Here is a 10,895-nt window from a genome sequence, read left to right as displayed (position 1 = left end):
ATCACTTTCACCTCTTGAACTTTAACACTTGTTCTTGCTATTCCAATGAATGCTACACGTTAATACACACCTTCAAGGAGTTGAATTGCTTAAGAAACTGATTTTTGGATCAAATTGGAGAAGGTTATTCTCGGCCAACTTGTAGCCGAGAGTCTCTCTCTATCACTAAGTTTTCTAACTTTGTAAATGTTGAAATGAATGTTTGTTGAATTGTGAATCAGCAATTCTCCTTTTATATGCATTACACAAGGTGGACATGTGTCCCACCCAAGTTCTTAGCCAATAAGAATTTGCCATTCCACAAGTGGGGCCCACACGGCCACTTAGGCCCACTAATGGTGTAATTAAGTTCTTAATCTCACTTAGTCATCCAATCTTGGCCAATTAATCCTTATTCTCCAATAATGTTCTTATACCAAACGAAATCCATAAGCAACTTGTGCATAGAAACGAAATCGGGAGGCGAAAACCCTTACCGGGAACCTTAAAACAGCTTTGTCTTTAACTTGCCGCACTTGGCTTTAAAATGTCCCAATGTAAAGATACGGGACATAACAAAAATAAAGTCAAAAAGGTCACCAATATATTATACAACAATATGAACCGGTGGAGTTATAAAACATCTAACTGTACACACACGTCTACGAGATTCTACATAGAATACAAATGATCATAAAGACAATACCAAATAATCATAAGGACAATACCTAATAGTCCCCTAGGTTAATGAATCAATGGTGACATCGGACTTTGTTAAGCTCCTTATAAAATGCCCGACTATACTATGCTCCTTCAGCGGCAATTTTCCTTCATAGCTATCATTTCACCAGTACCCTTGAGATTCCTCTTACTCTTGGTTCCCGATTCCCGATTCCAAGTTGGGTTTATACCATACCAGTAAAAGTCGATACTCTCTCTCATTCATTCTCACGATTCGTCCTTTCCTTAATTTAGCTCATAGTGTCCCATAGTTTCTCTGAACTAATTGTTTATATCATAATCATGCATCATAATCCTTCTAATGTCTTGCCGATTCTCGTTCTCATCATGAAATTTTAGTAAAATATGCCCTTTTCTTTCTTCCTTCGTTCATTTCTTATTTCCCTTTACGATCCATAGCTTGCTCGTATGTATGTCTATTCCTCGTATATTCATCCTGTTTCCTTTATAATCGCATCTCTATTCCAAGTCCACTGTCGTATGCCATCACTGTCTACCTTTGGCTAACCTTACTAATTTATTAAGCTTCCTCTTATCGTCACCGATCACATAACTTCCTTTAATTAATTTATAACCGCATTTTCTCGTACTTCTGTCCTTTAGGTCCTCCTTGATTTCCTTTGCTCTTAAAGTGCTCTTTCCCGTTTGCCACTTAATAATATCTACCTAGAAGTTTGCAGAACATTCCACTATGAGTACAAACCAATCTTGATCTCGTATATATATATATATACTTCTAGTGTGGAACTTTCCCGTACTCGTTAACTTTCTTTCCCATATCAATATCTCTTTGTTATCAATCTAATCTATAAACCGTAATACTGTATTTGAGTTCCTAATGTCAACTTTCTTTATGTTTCCAATAGGTCCCACTCCTCCAAAATCTTGGATGCAACTCATCCCACTTTCTTAACTACTAATCATTTTTCCCTTCATGGTTCCTCCTTTAAATTAAATTAAAATCACTCTAAAACTTCTCTTTGAAAGCATCGCATAGTTGTTCCTTCAATCATGACTTACCAAACGGCTGATGGTCATATTCTCCCTTTACTCTTTCTCTATAGACATGCAAACAATTCAATTTGTAAAAATTTTGGCAGAGTTTCCTCTATAATTCTTACTACCTCATTCTTGCATACAGACTAAAAAACACATCCAATACCCACGAGCAATCACAAATACCCATAATATCTTGCTTGCTCAAGTTCTTGTATCAACATCTATCTATATTAATAAAACAGGAAACATACCTTTCGAATGAACAACTTCAATTCTCAGCAATTACCTCGTAGCGGCATAATCAACTGCTTATCTATGATCAAAACATTTGGGGTTAGAATCAGGGGCATCATATCCTATGATTTAGCTCTATGGCACGATCTAAGATAAGAAAGAAAGGTAAATGGTTCCTAAATGCCTTGCAGCCTCTAGTTTATAAGTGTGGCGTGCTTCACACTTATAAACAGGACTCTACTGGACACGGCTCGTAAACATTTCCTAGGACGAACTGCTCTGATACCAATTTGCCACACCACTACCAGGAGTATGACGGGCTCCGACCCATAGGCCGGGAACCACCTGACTTATCCGTTACTTTGAACATTATAAACAATAACTCAAAGAACACAGGCACGCAGAAAAGGCCCAACATAGGAATATCCAATCATTCAGCACATATATTCATATACGGAACGACAAGGTCGCCACAATATAACGTATATCATAAAGCCGGAAAGGCTAACAGTAAAGTATCAAGAGCTCAAAATAAGGTCGACAAGGCCACCAATATATTATACAACAATATGAATCGGTGGAGCTATAAAACATCTAACTGTACACACACGTCTACGAGCCTCTACATAGAATACAAATGATCATAAGGACAATACCAAATAGACTGCAGCTCCGAAATAAGTAGAGTGCTCCTGAGAATTCTCTGATAGAATACCTATGGGTCTGATCCGTCTCCCTGCCTACCTACGGGCATGAGCGCAGCGTCCACAAGAAGGGACGTCAGTACGAATAATGTACTGAGTATGTAAGGCATGAATAACAACATAATACAGATATGAAAGGTAACATGGAATATGAGAGATAACCTGTACATCTGGATGCCTCATAAAGCAGTGTTATGCATGCTTAGCCTTTTTAAAAAATATATATATTTTTATACATATATATAGTACCATGCCCGGCCATTAAGGCTCGGTGTCATATATATATATATATAGTATCATGCCCGGCCATTAAGGCTCAGTGTCATATATATATATAGTATCATGCCCGGCCATTAAGGCTCGGTGTTATCATCATTAGCCCGCGTCCGGGCCTCCCGCGTTCGGGGCAATATTATGACATGCCCACTGCAGTGGTGTGCACATCTACGTGCCATGCCCGGCCGACTATAAATATATAAATATGTATATATATGTATATGTATATATATATATATATATATATATATATATATATATATGTGTGTGTGTGTGTGTGTGTGTGTATGTATGTATATATATACATATATATACATAGATATACATATATATATGTACATATATACATATATATACATACATACATACATATATATATATATATATATATATGGAGAGGCATGAGTGCAGTTCAATCTTGTGGTGTATTCATTTGTAGTGAGTAGGGCCTCTTTCTCGTTGATCAGTTCGCCTCCGCTCCAGAACCACACGTGCAAGTTTCCCTGCATGTGGCTCGTCCGTGCTTTCCGAGGCGCTGTCTATGACTCAGCATAGGAGAAGGGGGCGGAACTGCACACTTTCGTGTTCAGAGCATTGTTTTGATTTCGATCAGTTTATACGGTGCTTTTAATCAATATACAATACTTGTTGAGTTAGACTTGAAACTATAATGAATATCAGTTGAATATATGAAGCAAACTACTTTAGTATCATATAGATTCTAGGTTGTTGTGTGAAATTATCAGCCACAAAATTGATTTCATCAAACTATTAGTTGTTTCTGAACAATCATTGTATTAAACAAAACAAAGATGATTTATTGTTGTTTTCTAATAATAACTAAAATAAACTGATCTAAATCATATATATAAAGCATGCATGAGAGCCTAATCAAAAGCCACAACTATATCGGAGTGACGTAAGGTCGGTAGCCTCCGATTATACTATGGATCAATCATCATCATTTATCCCACCTTGAAGGAACAAGGGTCATAAGGTGAGATTACCAATAATGAAGGAAATTAAGAAATTGCAAAGTAAGCTCAATCACCTCATAATAATATAAAGCTCATGTACTTGGAAATCTCTATGAATTAAATCATCTCATAATATCATGAAATCCGTATGCCTTGGAGCTTTGATAAATAAATCCCTCATAATCATCGTCATGGTTATCATAAAAAATAAAAATTATTCATCTTTAGCACCATAAAAACTTTGAGAGTCATGAATCTCTAACATTCTTGGAAATGAGGATTTTTTTTTTATGGAACTCATGCATGGGTTGGTAGGAAAAGAATCATGCCTTTAAAAGAAAGAGGAATAGCCTTAACATACCTTTTGGTCTCCTTAACTACTCAACGTTTATCCTTCCAAGCTCGTAAATCTATATGTAAACCATTCATACTATTGTTAGGCTCATTGTCACATGCTTATCTTAAGCCTTCAATTTAAATCTATTTAGAATCTGCCGAAATTCGGGCAGCATTCCCCTATATTCTTTACTTCCTCCAAATACCAAAACAACTCCCAAACAATACCAACAACATCAACAACAATATCATCAAGATTCTACAAGATAAATATGTGTAATTTCATCCAAAACTTTCTTCAACTTCAATCCACAAGCCAACAATACCAACACCACAATCCATAGCTCTTATTCTCGTAAATATCCTTAAATCAATATTAATAAAGAGAAATTCATACCTTATCTTTGCTAGAATAGGAAGATATTCAATATTTACTTTGATTCCAAGCCAACTTCAACGCAAAACGAAAGTATAAGCACGACTACACGTTGTCCGGATCTCGATTAATACTCCGTAACTTGAAATCTCTCAAAATCCTCACTTTTATGTTATATGTATACTCTCATATGTGGCTGAATTTTCTGGAATATTTGGGGAATTATTATGACAAAAAAGAGGGGTTTTTAACCCTTATATAGTGTGCCAAAGTTGGTGGCACTGTAGCAGCGCGCCCTGCTCTGCCCGCCTAAATTGTAACGTCCATAATTCTCTACTCCGATGTCGTATTGATGAGCGGTTTGTTGTGTTGGAAACTAGACTCGACGAACTTCATTTTAGGATTTTGACACACCTTAAAACTCCTAATATGCCTAGAGATATACCCCTCCAAAGTTGACCCAAAATTCTGTTCTTAATTCTGCCAACTTTTCCAAATTTTCGACAAACTTATTTTCTTTGATTTGCTTGGTGCCGGAATCTTCCAAAACTCCCCATACATGATATTTATCATTTATTATACTTGATAATGGTCATGTTCTTGTGTTTCAAGATTATCCTTCCCGGTTACGACTTACGAGATCTTGATTCATCCTTTACTTCATTGTTACGTACTTCCCATGGCTTGTACCTTCCAAAACTTCATGGGACGTCTCTGATACTCCATTACTATGGTAAAGTATGTGGCATGTTCATGCTATGAAAGTGCGGGGTGCAACAAAAATAATCATTGATGATGAAGATATAGTCAAGGCAAATCATGCTAGTGCTTATCTTCACAACAAAAAGAGTCTGATGCTAGAAACTCGAAGAGGTAGGCATTTTGTTGCTTCTCCAAAGATTGGACAAGGAAAAGTCGTGCTACAATTTGGGAGGTCTGAACCAATTGAAGTTCCGGCTTTGAAGAAATCTTTAAACACGTCCAAGGTGGATAGCCACTCCAACAAAAAGGATAGTGAAACTTGGACTTTGGCTACTCACAAAAGACATAAGCATCAAAAAGCTTTGAAGCAACAAATCCCAAAGGCAAAAGCAACTACAAATCATCTGCAAACATGCAAAAGCATAAAGTCCGACGTCAAGAGTTGGTGCAATAATGTTTCACCACGAAGGGTTCAAAATCCAGTTACACTATTGGAGTTCTTTCCTAAAATGCTCCTTGATGCACGAGCTTAAAATGCACATCACAATGCTTCTCGTCGCACGAGCCTAAACTGCAAGTTGAAACGCTCCTTGACGCACGAGCCTAAACTGCAAGTTGAAATGCTCATCGATGCACGAGCTTAAACTACATATCACAATTCTCCTCGACGCACGAGCCTAAACTGCAAGTTGCAACGCTCCTTTTCGCACGAGCTTAAACTACACGTTTCAACACTCTATGATGCATGAGTATAGACTGCATACAAAAAAAACTCAAATAAAATACTCTTTCTGAACTACGTAATGACTTGATCCTCTTTCGAGGTACGTAGGCAATTTAGAATTTCCTTCTAAGTGCAGTCACATGAGTTTAAAAAAAAAAAGAAACATCCCTTCAATGTGGAGCCAAAGAAAAGTTGCTTGCAAGAAGTTTCCTTTGCTGCTTTTCACACGCTTGGAGAATCTAAAGACAAGCTTCTACAACTTTGGAGGATGGAGCAATTTTCCATGACGATCTTCTTACATCAACTTCTTCGTAGTAGATAGATCTTGGTGCATCAATGAGTTTACTCACTCTGTCTGGGGGCATATCTACTTAGTTCATGTACTTGCTCGTCATAGATGAAAAAATGAGGTACTTCAAGTGTCTCTCTCACCAAGCTGAAGAGGGAGATGCACCATCAACTTTCTCGCTAAGGTTAGAAAAGACTACTCCAAGTGTCAATCTCACTAAGCTGCAAAGGTGAAGGGCACCATGTAATTGTCCTATGAACATCGCAAGAAAATTCGAGGCTCCAAGTTGTTTCTGCAAAAATGCTCGAAGGATGGTTACACCAAGTTTCTTCACCGATCACGTGGACGTCTTCTTCTTCTTCTGATATCGAGACCATATCCTTCACAAGTCTGCCAAAAAAAAAAAAAAAATCCACAACGCCGCCGCCATAATGCTTTTGTGCGGCATGGCAAACATTGTGACATACACTACTCTATCAAATCTTGAAGGATGAAACGCTTTACAAATTCTTCCGTCAAGTCTTTGGAAGGATGAAATGCTCTTTGTACGTATTCCTCAAAATGACATCTACTTCTCTTGCCAAGTCGCATGGATGAGATGCACCATCTAGACAAAATCTTGCTCACCAAGGTTGAAAGGCTGCTATAGTCTCCTCTATCAACATCGCAAGGAAGGTGGATACTCTAAGTGATCTCTCCGATGCCTCAGGAAAGGTGGACGCACCAAGTCTTGTTCCTAAAGAGGAATGAAGCCTATCTAAATACGTGACAACAAAGACGGCAAGTAATGTCTTACCAAAGTTGCAGGGCCACAAGGAAGGATGAAACACCAAGTGGCTCTTCGCCAAAGTAGAAAACCCACAAAGAAAGGATGCGCCAAGAAATTTCTCAGCAGAGCTGGACAGAGGGATACAACAAGTTTCATCAAAATCAGACGGATGAACACTCCAAGTAGTTCCGCGCCAATCAACAATGGATGAACTTTGAAGGTCGTTGCTCTTTATGGCTTCAAGAGAGGGTGGTGACATCACGTGCATCTTCTCGGTATGATATCGAGACCATTTACATCCTCATGCAAACCTACAAAGAAGAAAGAAAACAAAGAAAAATTAGCGTCCATGAATGTTATTTGAAGTCGAAGTGCCAGATTGTGTCATCAATTTTGAAAATTTATTCCAGCTGATTCAGAAAGAGTTTCATCTTGATTTTTGGATATGTCGTAGCCATCGATGTCTTCTTTATACAGAATCAAGCCACTCGTCATTTGGACACTCCAATCTCAAACTATGGAGTTTTCCGTGAGACGACATAGTGCTAAGAGGAGAACCGCTAGATATGGAGACCAAATTTAAAAATTAATTTCCGTCAATACAGAAAGATCTCGATTGTGATTTTTGGATATGTTCTATTCCTACGAGTGTAGCATCTTTAGAATCAAGCCTCATGTTATTTGGATGCACCTACACCAATATACATGCGTTTTGGTGAGACTGCGTGAAACTGTCAGAAAAAATTGTAGACATGGAGCTCAATTTTACAAATTAATTCCTATCAATCCATAGGGAGTTTTCCCTCGAATTTTGGATATGTCGTAGCCGTCCAAGTCTACTTTCACATGAAGCAAGTGGCTTGTCATTGCGACACTCCAACAGCAAGATACAGATTCTTTCTCACAGGCACGCAAAGTTGGAAATCCGATATAGCTTCTTCAAAATGAAAAAAAGGACAGTAGTTACTGATTTGCAGAAGGAAAAAAAAAAGGAAGAAGAGAAGCGTCTCAGGAAAACTTTTGCTACGATTCCAAAAGAATGTGGTTGAAATGGTTGCATAACATATGCTTATATAGAGTTCCTGAGATTGTTCATCAATAAATTACAATCCTCTACAAGGCAAGTTGTGGTAAAATCTCAAGAAGGAAAATATTCTTTTGCATCATATGAAAAGGTGAACCAGCAATTAAGGAAAGAGAATCTCATATTCATGTATTTACATTTGAATGATTTTGTGGTCTCTAATTTTGGCTATGAATTGAGGCTACTACAAGAAGGAAGGATTCTTTGCAAATTAAACAAAGAAAGAAAAATTGTCATGTGCATCAAATAAATTTCTTACCAAGTTTACACTGGAATGATTATGCCTCTACATGGAAACTATTGGAAGGATCTTTACCATATGGGGTTATAGTACAACTTTGATATTTGAATATTGATCAAGAAAAATTGATGCAATGAATTCATCTCCAAAATTGAAGGAAGAGAGTTGTGTATTATTTTGATTGTTCACAAATTCAAATAACATTAACTCTCAAGCCACATTTCAAGAAAGTCACTGAAAACAAGTCTCAAGGAAGTTTTATACGAAGACAAAAAAAAAAAAAAAAAAGTGGTCTTCACGGCTACTTCAAGTCTCGTCTACAATTTCGGCAAGCCTAGACCTCGACAAGTCTTGAAGTAGAGGGCATCTGTACACATCGAAATTTCAATTGAATTAATCCATACAAAATTTGAATTAAATTCTAAGTTATTGACATGTTGACCAAGTCAAATTTTGGTTAATAAAGTCAGATTAATTATTTAAGTCAAAATAATTACATGACTTGAATGAATCTCAAATTGCATTTGGGTTAGTCCATCAAGTTGACAAGAGAAGCCCAATCCATGTTCTTCAAACCCAAGGTCCGCTAGAATTACTTGGAGACCAAAATACCCCCAAGCTCTAGCTCACACCTATATAAAGGAGTCATATATCCCATTTTAAAGACATCTTGAAATTGACACGCCATCTTGACTAGAGCCAAAGGAGAGCAACGACATCTACATAAGTCTTCTCCAAAGGTCTTCAACAAGAAAGAGAGTTCGAGAGACGTCTTCCTTCAAGAACAATCCAAAGTGCTGCTCAAAGTTCTTTCAAGATTCAACAAATCAACAAAAGTCCATCCTTCATTCGAGAAGGACGCTACATTGGCCCTCGAATCAAGGCGAACTACACGGAGATTAGAATCAAGAGATACATCCAGAGTTGTACTCACAAACCAATCAATAAAATGATTTTTTCTTATATTTGTTTTATGATTGCAGTTATTTATTTTCTGCTGGCAAAATTTATTGCGAACACTCTCCTTCTCTCCTAGTTGGCATGCCATGTCACATAAAATTCTATTTTTTTTAAAATAATAATGGGATAATTTCGGAGACCCCTTCACATTTAACCTTATAATACTTATTCCCCTATGGTTTAAGATATTACACTCACCTCTCTTGTATTTAATTTTTTGTATCCAAACGTTTATATGGTAATCTTGCAACAATATTCCAAAAATACCCTTTTGTGGCACTAATATAATTATTTAATAGTACTCCTACATGACTGGTAATCTGAGCAATATTTCATTCAAGTTTTTAATACTATGTTTGACTTTTTTTATCTTGGATTTGGATTCACAAGACAACTAAACCTATGAAAAAAAAGTAAAATTATAAAAAATTATATAGCCATTACTTTTTTTATTTAACACAAGATAATACATTTTTATTTTGATAATTTTTTGGACTTAAGAACAAAAAATAAATCATGTTCAGATAAAAATAAGATTTTCTGCACATATGCACCAAGCAATATTTTATTTCTTTGGTAGTAAACTGTATTTTTATAATAAACTAATTAACAATTTTTTGTACTTATATGTAACTGAAAAAATTACATCTAAACTTTAATATGTTTAAGTTGTATAACAATTAGAAAGTTTCATAATTTACAAGAAAATAAATAATGCATCTAATGAAAAGTTGTGCCCAATGGATCACTCTAAGTCGAATATTTTAATTCTAAAGTAATAAGTTTTAATGATTTTCGTTCCACAATTAAATATCAATATATTATTAAAAAGAGGATAGTTTGCAATAGAATTGTGACAAGTGGTAGCACAAGAAAATGCCATGTGTTAATTTTAGGTCAAAAATTAGGTAATTAGTTAATCTTTTGAATGGAATTCAAATCTACTGATTTACAATTTAAAAAAAATATATAAAATTAGATTAAAAGGGACGTGCTCCAAAATATTAGAGCCAAGCATACCCACAATCATCCTATATGGGCTGAGCACGTTCTATGTTGCTAATGTTCTTCTTTTTTTTTTTTTCGTTTTGTTTTTGTCAAATACATGTTGCTGTTGTGTATTTACTTTCTTATTTAGTTACTTGAAAAAAAAACTATACCATGTTTTTTCCTTTCTTTTCGGGTCACGTCAGATATTTTCCTCAATTTTTTATATTTGAATGTAAATTTTTTTAAAAAATAAAATAAAATGAATTTAAGTGTTAACTAAACTCTCAATCTTGTATATTTAAAAATTTTATGTTAATTTCTATTATATAAAATTGGTTAGGATGCTGCGGGTTTGTTTAGAATATAGGTAGCTATATGGGTGGAGTTGATCTGTGGAAAAATTAGATCCCGATAACTTTACCAGTCAGATGCATTATTAAATCATCGAAGTTGTTTCTTGTACTATCTATATTTTTGGTGTAAAATAATTTTCTATTATTTGTATAGGTATAAG

Source organism: Lycium ferocissimum, chromosome 12 (assembly GCF_029784015.1).
Source record: "Lycium ferocissimum isolate CSIRO_LF1 chromosome 12, AGI_CSIRO_Lferr_CH_V1, whole genome shotgun sequence".
Taxonomy (NCBI): domain Eukaryota; kingdom Viridiplantae; phylum Streptophyta; class Magnoliopsida; order Solanales; family Solanaceae; genus Lycium; species Lycium ferocissimum.
The sequence above is the reverse complement of the archived record's forward strand: the minus strand, read 5'-3'. Positions refer to the sequence as shown.